The sequence below is a fragment of the Physeter macrocephalus genome, chromosome 9, assembly GCF_002837175.3.
Source record: "Physeter macrocephalus isolate SW-GA chromosome 9, ASM283717v5, whole genome shotgun sequence".
NCBI lineage: Eukaryota > Metazoa > Chordata > Mammalia > Artiodactyla > Physeteridae > Physeter > Physeter macrocephalus.
The window spans coordinates 73,077,916-73,092,319 of NC_041222.1; the positions used below are offsets into that span (position 1 = coordinate 73,077,916).

Here is a 14,404-nt window from a genome sequence, read left to right on the forward strand (position 1 = left end):
CCACCTTGACGGCCAAATCATTTTAAAAAGCGGCGTTTTCCCCTCGCCCCTTCGGCTCCCCTCCTAGCGAGCTGGACAGTCACACTCCACGCCCCAGAGTGAGCGAGTCCCAGGCCTGGGCCCGCAGGGGAGGAGCCTGCCGCTGGCCCCTAGCAACCCTCCCTCCCTCGGGGAGGGTGGGGCGAGGTCTCCTTCGGCCCCGCAGACCCCGCCCGCCCCGGCTCCGCCCCTCGGCCGGTGGCCCCGGGGCGACAAGGGGAGGAGCTCGGCAGCTGGAATCGAGCAGCGAACGGAATCGCGCCCCGCAGCCTGGTGCCCGGCCGCCGGTCGGAGCCTGCAGTGCAGTTCGCGGTGAGTAGGTGAGTATGTCGTGGCCCGACCGACGCCCGGCCCCGGGCGGGAGCGCCGGCCGCCCTGGCCCCGGCAGGGTGGGCGCGAGTCCGCGGCGCCCCGGCACCTTCCCCGAGCCCGGACTGCCCGGACTGCCCGGACTGCAGCGCGCCGGGCGGCCCGGGGCGGGAATCCGGGGAAGGCCGAGGGGAGAATCGGGGACTAGTTCCTGGGGACTGACCCCTTCGCCCTGTCCCCAGCCTGTGCTGAGCCGAGGACAGGTCTTGGGGACTGGAAATGGCTCTCCTAGGCCTTCTTTGTCTGGGCTGTGCGGGCGGCCCAGAGTCCACGCTGAGACCGTTCCGGCCGACTGAACTGGGGAGTCCTAACCTCAGGGAGGGTGTGCGGGCCTCACCGCGGAGTCCTCGCCGAGCTGGGGATGGCGGGCTAGAGAAATCCTCAGAGGTTCTGACAGATCGGGGAAAACACACCAAGTGGTAAGGGGAAAACGGAGTGCGGGGGAAGAGACCCTCGGTGGAAGGGGTGCAGATAGAGCCCATCGTAATAGATTCAGAGATCCAGGAAGGAGCACGGGCTGCCTTTCCTAATTCAGCCAGCACACCAGAATGGCACATTTTCCTTCCTGCCACATACATAACCCTCCTTACAGCGGTGTGTGTGTGTGTGTGTGTGTGTGTGTGTGTGTGTGTGTGTGTGTGTGTGTGTGTGTGTGTGTGTGTGTGTGTGTGTGTCTTGCGGGGATGGGGGTAGGGAGTTGGGGACAGCCTCTAGGATAGCAGTTCTCAAACTTTTCTGGGGGCAGTGCTCAAAAACCCCTTTACATTCTTAAAAATTAGTATACTAAGGAGCTTTTATGTGGGTTATATATTTCAATATTTGCCAAATATAACTAAAACTGAGAATATTTTACTATATTTAGTAATGCATTTAGACACAATAGTGGACCTATTATACATATCTTTATGAAAATAACCATCCTTTTCAAAACAGAATGTTACTGAGAAGAGTGGCATTGTATTATATTTTTGCAAATCTCTTTAATGTCAGGTTTAATAGACAGCAGCTAGATTCTTTTTGTTTTTCATTTGCTTTTTCATCAGCTAGATTCTTATATCTGCTTCTGCATTCAGTCTGTTGCAGTATTTCATTTCATATAGTCTCTGGAAAACTCCACTGTGTACTCCGGAAAATGTGAGAGTGAAAATGTCACATAGCATCTTGGCATTGTTACGAAAGTAGTTTTGACCTTGTGGATCCCTAGAGTCCCCTGCACCACACTTTGAGAGCCACCGGTGTAGGAAATGCTTCAGAGGTTTAAATCATTGGGCCTGCTTCTTGTTTGTGCTCCTTCCTCTGAATGGGAACACACACCACACCATACATGGATGGTTAACCTCTGGTAGTTGCAACCAAGCTTGACCTCACTCTGGAAACCACGAACTAGGTCCCCACATAAGGGATGATGAGCCCTGCTGGCCTCCTGAAAACTGGCAAGGCTCTCAGATGCCTTTGGTTATTTCTGTCCCTGCAGAGGTGACCTGTGCGTGAGTCCAGACTGTAGCAGTGATGTGGCACACAGGACCCACGCCTTCGGAGACGTGCCCATGGGGACCCCATGCCAAGTGTGGAGGGGTTTGTGCGAGAGTTTGCAAGTGTTTGAGAAGTGATTTGCAAAAGAATAGGGAGGCGGGTTGTTGCCTTCCTGTCCTCCATGATCATTTCTGTTTGTGGTTGAGCAGTCTAGAGTTTATTGGAATATGACTGGTGAATAAGAGCACCCAGCCTTGGTGCTCTTTCACTTTCCACTTTCAGAGGGGTGTCCCTGTGAGTGGCCCTTCCTCAGCCTCTGCCAGAGCCCAGTGTCTTGCATGCTGCTGTGTGGTAGGTGGGATCACCCACTGGATTACTTCCGTGGCTCCTTGTTCTGTCAGCACAAATTCCAGATAGAAATTACACACATATTTAGCCTTATAAATGTTTGGCAGACAGACATACCAAACTATGAACAGTAGTCAGTTCTGGACAGTGGAGTCAGAAGGAAGGCAGGGAACTTATCTTTGTTACTCTTTGTGTTAACATATGTCTGCCTGCCTTGCAGCATTCATGTATTGCTTTTACAACCTGAAAACAAAACAAAAAACTAAAATCCCAGCAACCTATACTTTTTCAAGGAAGATAGGATTATTTCTGTTAGAATGTTACCATCACTCCCTCTCTCCTGATAAAACAAATTACTGCATCCTATTTCTAAACTAGTATATATGATACTAGTATATATTAGCTCAAAATAATATTGAGAGAGAGAGAGCCCTCTCAGATCAAAGCATTTTACTGAACAATATTTGTTTGACGTAAGCCCCTGTCCAAGGTTAGAAGCACCAGATCAGACAGTTTTTTTTTTAATTTTTGAATTTTATTTTATTTATTTTTATACAGCAGGTTCTTATTTGTCATCCATTTCATACACATCAATGTATACATGTCAATCCCAATCGCCCATCATCACACCACCACCACCCCGCCACTTTTCCCCCTTGGTGTCCATACGTTTTTTTCCCTACATCTGTGTCTCTATTTCTGCCCTGCAAACTGGTTCATCTGTACCATTTTTCTAGGTTCCACATATATGCGTTAATATACGATATTTGTTTTTCTCTTTCTGACTTACTTCACTCTGTATGACAGTCTCTAGGTCCATCCACGCAGATCAGACTATTTTCTAATGGACTACTGTAAAGCCCTTAAACTGATGTTGTAAAATGCTGTTTCATGAAATGTCATGAAGTACAGTTTTAAAATTGAAAAACATGTTACCCAAGACTGCTTCTCTGTGATCCTACCATGACGAGGAGAGAAAGCATGTGTGTGTATGTACAGATGTGCACACGCGTGGACAGAGGCAAAGGATGTGCCAAACGCTGGGTGGTTTTTCTCTTGGTGGTGGGGTACAGTGGGTTTTTAATTCTCTTCACTTTGCTTATTAATATTTTCTAGCAAGTACTAAACAAGTATTAAAATTGACTTGACCGGACTTCCCTGGTGGCGCAGTGGTTAAGAATCCGCCTGCCAATGCAGGGGGCACGGGTTCGAGCCCTGGTCCGGGAAGATCCCACATGCCGTGGAGCAACTAAGCCTGGGCGCCACAACTACCGAGCCTGTGCTCTAGAGCCTACAAGCCACAACTACTGAGCTCCCGCGCCACAACTACTGAAGCCTGTGCACCTAGAGCCTGTGCTCCACAACAAGAGAAGCCACCACAATGAGAAGTCCGCGCACCGCAACAAAGAGTAGACCCCCCTCGCCGCAACTAGAGAAAGCCCACGCGCAGCGACGAAGACCCAATGCAGCCAAATATAAATAAATAAATTTTTTTAAAAATTGACTTGACCAGAAATAACCCCTACAGTTATTTGTACACTGAGGGCAACATAGTTGGCTTCGTTTTTCTTAGACTGACTTACCACCAACTTGGCCAGTAGCAGACCCCTGCTACTCCCTTCCTCCCAGTGGGAAATGGAGAAAGTAGTATGGAGCGAGAGTCACGGGGAACCGAAAACAGCCCTTAGTTATGTTGTGCAGTGTCTACTTCCGCCTGAGGAGTCATCTCCAGCCTCAGCCCTGCACGCTCCCTCCAACTGACCTAGAGGTTAGAATGTTCTTATCGGATCAGCACCATCACCTGAGAAGCCATCAGCTGACCATCTCCCCAGACTGAATGGCCTTCATTTCTTTTTTAGCCATTTTTAATGGAAAATTGCAGACATCCAAAGACGTGGAGAGTATACACGCCCCGCTTTAACAATTATGAACATTAGCATTTGACCAATCTTGTTTCATCTGGACCTTTCCTCAAACTCACTTCTTTTTTTCCCTCTTCCAGGAGTTAGCATCTTCATTTTCAACTGTATAAACTAACAAAGTATCTTTGTTGTGTCTTTTAGTAACAAGCATGTACTAACTGCTGTAACAAAATCTTAAAATTCTTCTGTCCTAATGTCAGCGCAACCGAACCCCCGGGCGGACTTAGAACACTTGCCGCGTGGTCCCCCTTCTCTGCTTCTGCATCTGCTCTCCTCTCTGCTTTCTAGGCTAAATCAGTCTTCCCTCTTTCCTTCTCCCAATTCTCCTCTGTTAAGCCTTTCTCAACTCCCTTATAGCTGTCACTAGTTATAGCTGTCACTTTCCTCTGACCTCTCTTATGACCCTTAGCATATTATAGTTCTTTGCGAGCTTATCTCAGTCTGCTTAGATCATAATCTTCATGTAAAACAAGATTTTCCTTATCTCCCTTTCTCCTATGCTACTTAAAAATGCTTAATGCAAAGAAGATGCTCAAGAAATAGATGCTAAATTAATTTAAATTGATGAAGTTCATTGGAGAAAAATTTTGATTACAAAAGAAATGCATTATGTTCAAAGGAAAAATTTCAGATATTGCCTAGGACCATGAACATTTTATCTCACCTGCAAGATTTTTAAAGATTTTAAAGTACTGCAACAAAAAGAATGTTCAATTTGAGCCAGTATAAAGAAGACATCTTTTTTTTTTTTTTGAGGAAAATGGTCTTTCTTTATGGTCTGTTGTCATTTTTTTCACATATATCTGGAGCGTTTAGGTCTTCTCTTATTCTAGAATGCTTTTTTTCCCTTGGTAGGGAAGAGTGACTCTGACAACATTTAGAATATCTATTATGTTTTAAGATGTAGGTTTCAATCTTCATTAGGAGAAACTGGCTATGTTTAGGGTCCGCGCGCCCCATGAAGTAAGTTGGTATCAATCTCATGAATAACGGCAGCTCACAGGTATAGAGTTGCTTCCAATGTACACCATCTCTTCATCTATTGCCTCCTTTCTTTATCACAGTGGCCCTTGTGAGCCGGGCAGGGCAGTGCAGGGCAGCTATTGTTGCCTTAAATCTGCAAAGAAGTAAACTGAGGCTTAGGCAGATAGAGTGAGTCTTGTCTACAGCAGAAAGTGGCAGAGTCTGATTTTAAGTGTAGATTGGAAACCAAAGGGCTTTGGGATTGGATGTTGGGAACATGCAAAGACGGGAAACTCTCTCTCTTTAAGCACTACATATATTTGGGAGCCAGACCAGGTTCTCAAAGTAAGTATGTATATCCTACTGCATAGAACTATCAAAGTGATATCACACTCTCTGAACCAATCACTTCCCAGATTCCTTAGGTTCTGCTTTAGTCTTTGTCGTAGAAGTTAATCCACTTTCTGATGAATTGGCAAGGCTGCTGTGCGTGCTGCTGGGGTTCTCTCTCATTCTCTTTTCGGGACTTAAGGAGAACTCTAGGGAAGCCCATCTTTGAACAGTGTGAATTGCCTGAGCTGTTGCTCAGACTGACGTGTATGGAACACTTAATTATTCCTTAACCTCATCATCCTTTCATGACCATTACTGTAAAATTACAAAGCAAACTGTACACATTGTGGCCTAGTTCATGAAGAATACATGTTGGTTGAAGAAAGTGTCCTCCTACAGGATTACCAGGTTTGAATTTTTGGTTGAGAAGCGGAGAAGTGAATGAATCACTGTGGACAGTCGGTTACATGCAAGAGCTATGCAGACACGCGCAGGACAGTTCTATAATAGTGGTGGGATAAAGACCAGCCTCCAGACTGGTCTTAAGAATTGCTGTGTTTCATAAAAGCCTTATTTGCTTAGATAAGGAATCAGTTACATTTTAAGGGTTGGTGATGCCTGGTGATGGGTTTTTGACATCAACCCATACTTTAAAAGTTATCTGTCATACAAATTTTGCCAAAATCAAGGATATTTTAGGGGAAATTAGAAGTTGACTTATCTAGTCCTTGCATATGTACCTTGGAGTTTGAAGATTGTTTTAAAGTGCAGTTTAACTTTTTTAATCCATTTGGTTAATGTGGGTTTTTGGATGAGGAGTGGCTATAAAATGCTATGCCTATTTGGAAGCAGCAGGGGGCGAGGGAGTTGGCCCTGACATCAGGGGCCCTGGGTTTCACTCCCAATCTGGCCACTTACCAGCCACAAGGCATTGGCAAGTTACCCTCTCCGATCCTCAGTCTTCTCATCTGTATAATGGGATGGTAGTCCCTATCTCACAGTTGCTGAAGGACCATAATAGACAATGTGGATAAGGTATCTGGCACTCCACGGGCACTCGGCACATGTCAGCAGGCTGCAGTGCCTATGGAGTGATGTAGCACTCATGGCAGAATGCCTGTCCAAACTTCTCTCAGCCCAGACCTCCTGACCTCCTGGCGCATATATGCTGCTGCCTGCTGTTCCTCTTCATCCCAAATTCCCCATGTCTAAAACCGACACCCCAGTTCCCATTGTGGTCACTGGCTCTGCCAGTTTGCCCAAATGAGGAACCCAGGAGCTATCCCAGATCTCTCTTTCTTCCTCACCCACCCTCAGTCCATTCTCCTTTCTTAACTCTCCCTGGGAACTATTGCCCCTGCCCCCTTCTTCCGACTTGATGACTGAAATAGCACCATAACCTGCCTTCCTGACACCAATCTAGCATCCTTCCCCCAAGTCAGCTCTTACCACTACCAGAGTGATCTCTGAAAATCAAATCAGGTCTTGAAGATTCCAGCTTAGAATCTTTTAATGTGTCTCCTTGTCTTCAGGATAAATCCGAGCCTTTCTGCAAGATCCCTCATGATGTGGACCCCGCCCCTCCCTTTCCCTCTCCTCTTACCCCTGCCCTTCGTGAACCCTGTCCTTCGTCCACATGGAACTGCTTTATGGCTCCCACAGGGTCACACTTCTGCACCTTTACATGTGCTGTTTTCTCTGCCCGGAATATTTTTTCCCTGACTCCCTCCCTCAGTGTAGTTCTGGAAGGCTCGTGCATGGCGTGCCTGTCCCTGGAGGTCTTCCTGACCCCCTCCCATGCTGGATTAGGTGCTATCCCTAGATGATGCTTTTTTTTTTTTTTGGCTGCACCGTGCAACATGCAGGCTCTTAGTTCCCCAACCAGGGATCGAACCCGTGCCCCCTGCAGTGGAAGCTCGGAGCCCTCACCACTGGACCGCCAAGGAATTCCAGCACCCCTAGGTGCTTCTTTATCGCTCTCCATCCACTGCTGCTGTAGCATGGACTGCTTGATAGTCTCATAAACTCCTGACCAGGCTGTGTGTGACTGAAGAGCAAGGGCATCTCTTTATCCCATCAATGTCAAATCAGTGTCTAGCAATGTCAAACATATGAATGAATCTGGGTCAGTCCCTTTTCTTAGACAAGCCAGCGAGGCCCAGGTAGTAGATGTGTCATGGTCGAATGCTGCTCTATTACTTGTCATATCTTTGACCCAGTGAAATGGCCATTGCGTGTAGATGCCATGCCACTCTGTGGGCTGCTGAGATGGGACTAGAGCATCATTGCTTAAGATCTGGGCTTAAGGCCAGATGGACGTTCCCTCCATCTGGGTTGGGTTCCCTCTCAGCACGCCTGCAGTCTGGCTGCAGCTTCCCAGCTCCTAACCACATGGCTATACCACTGCGGGGAAAGAACATGCTGGTCAGAAAACAGAAGTTTCAGGTCCTCCCGGCAGCTGCCTTTCTTCTCGAAAACCAAGAAATGTAGGCTTATACCTCAAGCTTCTGGGAACTTCATTAGTACGAGTCATCCTTCTTGGGTCTGAGCAGTGCTGAAGTGGGTTGGGGTATATGACCTCAGAAACATGGTGAATTCGTGGAGAGAAATGCTGCCCTGTGAAACCTCTGGCAGCCTGACACCCAGCCTTTCGTGGTGACACTCTTTCTAATTCCTAAAATTTGAGTTAGAAAAGTTTGTTACCAAGGACCTACGAAATGAGTTTAGAGCTTGAGGAAATCATGCCACTCTTAAAGGATGGCTATCGACCAGGCCTGCTCTGTAATGCTAGTAACAACTACAGTTGCTGCCCCCTCGCGCCCCCTACTCTCAGGACTTAGATGCAGTAGGACTTCGGGTCTCTGCAGGCATCATTTTTGAAACCCTGCTGGCAATGGTGGGTTGCTGCAGGGTAGGGGACCCACAGTCTGAGAAGGGGCTGAGGACTGGCCTTAAAGAGGAGAGGATGAGGTCAGGAACTGAGGACTGGCCAGGATACCTGGTTCTGAGGGGGTCCTGCCCTGCTTCTTCATTTACTTTCTGGACAAATGCTTCATGACCCCACAATGACTTTCCTTTCTCAGTGCATCTCCGGAATAATAAATCTGAAGTTCACCAAGACTTCTTGTGAAACTCTGTTTATATTAGCCCATAGTGATACCAGAAAATAAAGGTAACTATTTCTGTTCTTTGGAGTTTGTGCTACTGCAGTTAATTTAAAATGAGCTTAAAGGATGTGTCAGGCAAGTGTTCTCTTTTGGGAATTTCATATGATGTTGTGCTGTCTTGGCCACTGAGCCTGGAATAGGGGAGCCTAAAAGGGGCAGGGGCTGCTTGATCAGACAGTGCCGTGGTCACGGCTCTGGTTCCCCAAATCCTGACCGTTACCTTTGGCAATGGCTATGCACATCTGCTGAGTGAGTCATGATCATTTTTATGATACATCCTGAAAATTTCCAGTGTTACTTAATGAAGTTCAGGGAAACAGAAGGGTTAGATTTCAGGAAGTAGCTACTTTTTAAATGACAACCTAATGTTTTCATATTATGAGTTAATATCTTACCAAACCTAAATTCTGATGTTGGAAATGTACAATTTAAACCAAGTGTAAAGTTAGGAGAGTACTTTGTAGTTTGTCCTTAGTCAGAGTTCCTACAGTGGCTGACTCTGCTACTCCCCAACTCAATCTTTTCCTTTTCTGCCCTCGCTCACCCTGCTCTGGCCTCCTTGCCTTCCCTCAGACCCACCTCAGGACGTTTGCACATGATCTGACCCCTCCTCAAGATTGCGCTGAGCTTGCCCCCTCACTTCCTTCAAGGTTGTTCTCAAGTGGCTCCATATCAGTGAGGCCTTCTTTGATCTCCTGATACCCTTCACGGCTGACACTCCTTAGTGCCCTGTCCTGCTTTATCCACAGAACTGGTCACAGTCTGACGTTCTGCTTCTATGTTTGTTTATTGTTTAGTCTATCTCCCTCCACTGAAATGGAAGCACAATGAGGGGGCTTTGTCAATTTTGTCCCCGGGTGCATCCCTGGTGCCTAAAACAGTTCCCGGCACATATTATGCTGTTAACATAAATATGGGTTGAACAAATGAATGAATGAAACATAGAATTTTTTCACCCAGAGGGACTTTTTAGATCATCAAGTAACCTTATGTTACAGACTGGGAAACTGAGGCACAGAAAGGTTATGTGGCTTATTCAGAATGAAACTGAATCATTTAAAAACTGTTATAGCTCTTTTTAGAACTCTAGGAATATATGTGGAGCATTCTGGTCAGTGGTCCAGGATGAGACAAAAGAGTTAGTGAAAACAGACTGATAACTTAAAATTTTAGCAAAAAGTGACAAGTTATTGTGTGATGGCAAAGCTTTTTGAAAGCAGAGTCTTGTTGACTTTTGTGGTGTAAAGTGCACTTTGCATTAATTAGTGCCCAAGAAAAATGTGTTGATGGATTTGGTTATACTGTTATAAAGTCATTCTTTCTCTAAGACCCTCCTGCACTGAGACAGGAGGGACAGGGGCAAGGCACAACCTTTAAGAGAATGACATATCCTGAGGATATGACAAAAACTGGTTAGAACCAACTAGGTCCAAGATGGCAGAAGATTTAACTTCCCATAGACCTTGAGCCTCATTATACACTCATTGTAATATATTAGCATATGCTAAACAACACGCGGACAGGCACCATGACAGTTCCGAGGCCAACCATGAAAGGCCAAAAAGTGGGTGGTGCCCCAATTCCTGGAAATCCCCACCCCCTCTCCAAGATAGAATATTCCACTCGTTAGCATATGGAATTGCCCAGCGCATAAAAACTAACCAGCCCCACACTTCAGGGGCTGCTCTCACTTTCCAAGAGGACCCCATTCCCAGGGGCTGCTTCTTTCTATGGAGTGTGTACCTCTGTAAATAAACCCACTTTCACTTTTACTATGGCTCACTCACTTGGCCAGCCATCCCAGGGACTCTAGGCCTGGGACATGACCATTCTCTCATGCCCCATTTTTCCTACAACAGCACTACTCTGCTTCCACTTTTTTTTTTTTTTTCATTCTCTCCCAAAATAGACAATTGCACTTATGGCTTTAAAATTCTTTTGGTTACAAGTATCATATTTAAGAGATTTTTGTGTTGTTTTTGGTGTGTGTGTGTGTATTTTTTCTTTTTCAATACTTTTATGAACAGCTAAGAAGATCAAAGAAGTGACTTGGTCTCTGGGAAAATTCAGAGCTATTCAGCTATTCCATTTTTCCAGATGTGTCTGCATCAAATAAAGCAAAGAACTAATATTTCTAGCTCTCCGCTTCGTAAAAGAACCGAGTTGGACAAGCCATGGTGGTTTGAGGGCCTGAATGGTTCTGACCTCAATCTTGTTTATAGACATCCTTGGAATCTCCCTTTTGACAAAAAGTTGTTTATAAGTCGCATGATGTTTAGATACACAACAGTCAGTTTGGGGGTGGGACCAATTAATTTCTCTTTAAACAGAAAAAAATGAAGCACAGCTAATCTTTTTAGTGAACTGACGTAAACTCTAAAAGATGCAGTGATACTGCTTTAACTTTGGACTTGGAAGCCATGAAAATTCAGGGAGGGTATATTTAGGAAAATGTGAGAAGAGAGGAAGAGAGGTGGGTAAACCAAATGAATACAGAAGAAACCTCTTTCTATTGTTAGCATAGATTTAAAAAATCTACTCTTGTGTGTCTTTAGATATGCTAAATAAACAATTCTGAGGGCTTGTTGTCTGTACTTTAGACCACAGAGCAGTGATTCTCAACTAATCATCTGAAGGCTCTTTCAAACTATCCAAACTCCCCAGGAAACTGATTACACACAATCTACACCCCACCCCCCTAACTTTATTCTCCCCATCCCATTACTGACGGGAATTCTGCTGCCCAGGGTTATGCCTCTCCTCTGCTCCTTCCCACTGATGCGTGGAAATCCTGTGGTTGGTGGTAGGGCCCATTCATATGCATGCCTCTTTCTCTATCATAAGACAACCTAAGAGGATTCAACTCCTACAGCATAAGCGGCTAAATCTTAGATTTATATACTCCAAAGGCTGGAAAAAGACCCGAAAACGTGACTCTTATTTTGTCTGATCGTTGGCATTTAGCTAAAATCAGTCGACTATTCCAAACATCTCTACAAATCTGGCTGTACCAAACAGGCATCATGACTGTCAGCTGGGGTATAGTCCCAGGCGATCCTCTAGCAAGAGCAGTGGTTTAGCATTGTACTATCCATATGCTGTACTCGGGCTCCCTCACAAAACCCATTTGCAAGACTGCTGCCTGGGCTTGGAAATGGTCTGGGTTACAGGTAGCAAAGCTCACTGACCCCAGTGGGGATCTTGCCTGTGAGGTAAGCTCATTGGTCACTTACTTTGCTATAACCAACTAGGTTCACAGTGCATCTGAGCGTGGGGTCAAACTGTGCGTTAGATTTTAGGGCTCCCTTCAGGTAAAGGGGAATCTTACAGACGGCAAGTCTCAAGATCAGGTAGAGGCCACAGGCAGTCCTTGCCTCTCCAGGACTACAGAGCTGAGTCTCATCCACAGGAATAGTTCAGTGAAGTCCGCTCGGAGATGAGAACATTTGGCCACCAGAGGCCATCTTAGTGACCCTCGGTTTGCCCTTTCTGGCAGACAGGGAGTTTACAAAAGAAGAAATTCAGATTCTAACAGAGGGATGGAAAGGTATTCACCTTCACCAGCAATCAGAGAAACGCCCAAGGTTAGCTTTTTAATCTCTCAATTTGGCAAAAGGTAAAGACCAATTATGTTGCCTGGTTTAGGCACCTTCATTTACTCACTGCTTCAGAGAAGGGTCATAAAATTAGTACAGCCTTTCCCTGGCAACGTGGTGATGTGCAACCCAATGGAGATATCAAATCCTTTCACCCAGCTGTCCTACTTCTAGGAACTGAAAGCTACAAGTTTATTTTAAGAAAATGGATTAAGGACCTATTCGAAGAAATGTATACAAAAGTTGCAAGCGTTATTTGAATGTTAGTACTTGGAAACAACCTACGTGTTTTAATAGTAAGAGATTTAAATAAATTACATATCTGAATGATAGATTTTTATGGTGTAGTTAAAAGTGATATAAAATATCACATGACGGCTCTATAAAGATGTTTGTGGTCTACTGCTGAGTGGAAAAAAAAGCAACTTACGAAACAATGTGAGGTCTAATCATTTTTTAAAAATCAAAGTACATTTAAATGTCATGTTAAATGAAACTCCAAACCATGGTATTACAGATGACTTTCATTTTCTTCTTTTTGTTCACTTGCATTTTCTTTTCTTTCTTTCTTTTTCTTTTGTGAGTTGTGTGTTTTTTTTAAATCAGGTTCTACTTCTATACGCAAGTGTGATCTGATCATACAGTATTTGTCTTTCTCTGACTCATTTCACTTAGCATAATGTCTTCAAAGTCCATGTTGTCACAAATGTTAGGATTACCTCATTTTTTAGAGCTGATTAAGAGTGTTTCCACAGTGACCATCTATTTTTAAAATTTTCTTTTAGGGACCTCCCTGGTGGTCCAGTGGCTAAGACTCCGTGCTCCCAATGCAAGGGGCCCGGGTTTGATCCCTAGTCAGGGAACTAGATCCCACATGCATGCTGCAACTAAGAGCTCGCATGCCACAACTAAAGATCACACATGCCACAACGGAGATCCGAGGTGCCCCAACTAAGACCCAGCGCAGCCTAAATAAATAAATACATAAAAATTTTGTTTTTAAAATTTTCTTTTAATGTATTTTTCTGATCTTTTTTCTAAGTATTTTTTTAAATTGAAGTGTCGTTGATTTATAACATTATATAAGTTTCAGGTGTACAATACAGTGATTCACAATTTCTAAAGGTTATACTCCATTTATAGTTATAAAATATTGGCTATATTCCCTGCGCTGTACAATATATCCTTGTAGCTTGTATATTTTATACATAGTAGTTTATACCTCGAAGTCCCCTACCCCTGTCTTGCCCTCCTCCCTTCCCTCTCCCCACTGGTAACCACTAGTTTGTACTCTATATCTGTGAGTCTTTTTTTATATTCACTAATTTGTTTTATTTTTTAGATTCCACATAGGTTATAACAGGTCTCATTTTTTTAATTGTTTGTTTTTTTGGTATTGAATTGTATGAACTGTTTATATATTTTGGATATTAACTATTAACTTATTGGTCATATCATTTGCAAATATTTTCTTCCATTCTATAGGTTGTCATTTTGTTTTGTTCATGTTTTCCTTTGCTGTGCAAAAGCTTTTAAGATTAATTAGATCCCATTTGTTTATTTTTACTTTTGTTCCCTTTGCTTTAGGAGACAGGTCCAAAAAAATATTGCTATGACTTATGTCAGAGAGTGTTCCATCTACGTTTTCTTCTAGGAGTTTTATGGTTTCTGGTCTTACATTTAGGTCTTTAATCCATTTTGAGTTTATTTTTGTATATGGTGTTAGAAAATGTTCTAATGTCATTCTTTCACATGTAGCTGTCCAGTTTTCCCAGCGCCACTTTTTGAAGAGACTGTCTTTTCTCAATTGCATATTCTTGCCTCCTTTGTTGTAGATTAATTGACCATAAGTATGTGAGTTTATTTCTGGGCTCTATAGTCTGTCCCATTGATCTATGTGTCTGTTCTGTGCTGTTTCTGTTTTGTTATATTCATTCGTTTTATTCTTTAGATTCCACAGGTAAGTGATAACCTTTCTCTGTCTGATTTATTTCACCAAGCATAATACCCCCCAAGTCCAGTTGTTACAAATGGCAAAATTTCATTCTTTCTTATGGCTGAGTACTATTTCATTGTATATATATATATACACCACATCTCCTTTATCCATTCATCTGTTGATGGACACTTAGGTTGCTTCCGTATCTTGGCTACTGTAAAGAATGCTGCTTTGAACATCGGGATACATGTATCT

General features: G+C 44.1%; 1 protein-coding gene across 2 annotated transcripts in view; it reads left to right on the forward strand.

The window, feature by feature from the left end:
- The first annotated feature begins 276 nt into the window (after positions 1-276).
- Positions 277-14,404, forward strand: part of ACO1 (aconitase 1) — a 60,268-nt gene continuing 46,140 nt past the window's right edge. The window contains exon 1 of one of the 2 annotated variants that reach the window (XM_007116471.3): positions 277-359. The gene's annotated coding sequence lies outside the window, so the exon portion shown is untranslated. The remainder of the gene's footprint in view (positions 360-14,404) is intronic. The other variant, XM_007116472.4, reaches the window with a different exon arrangement.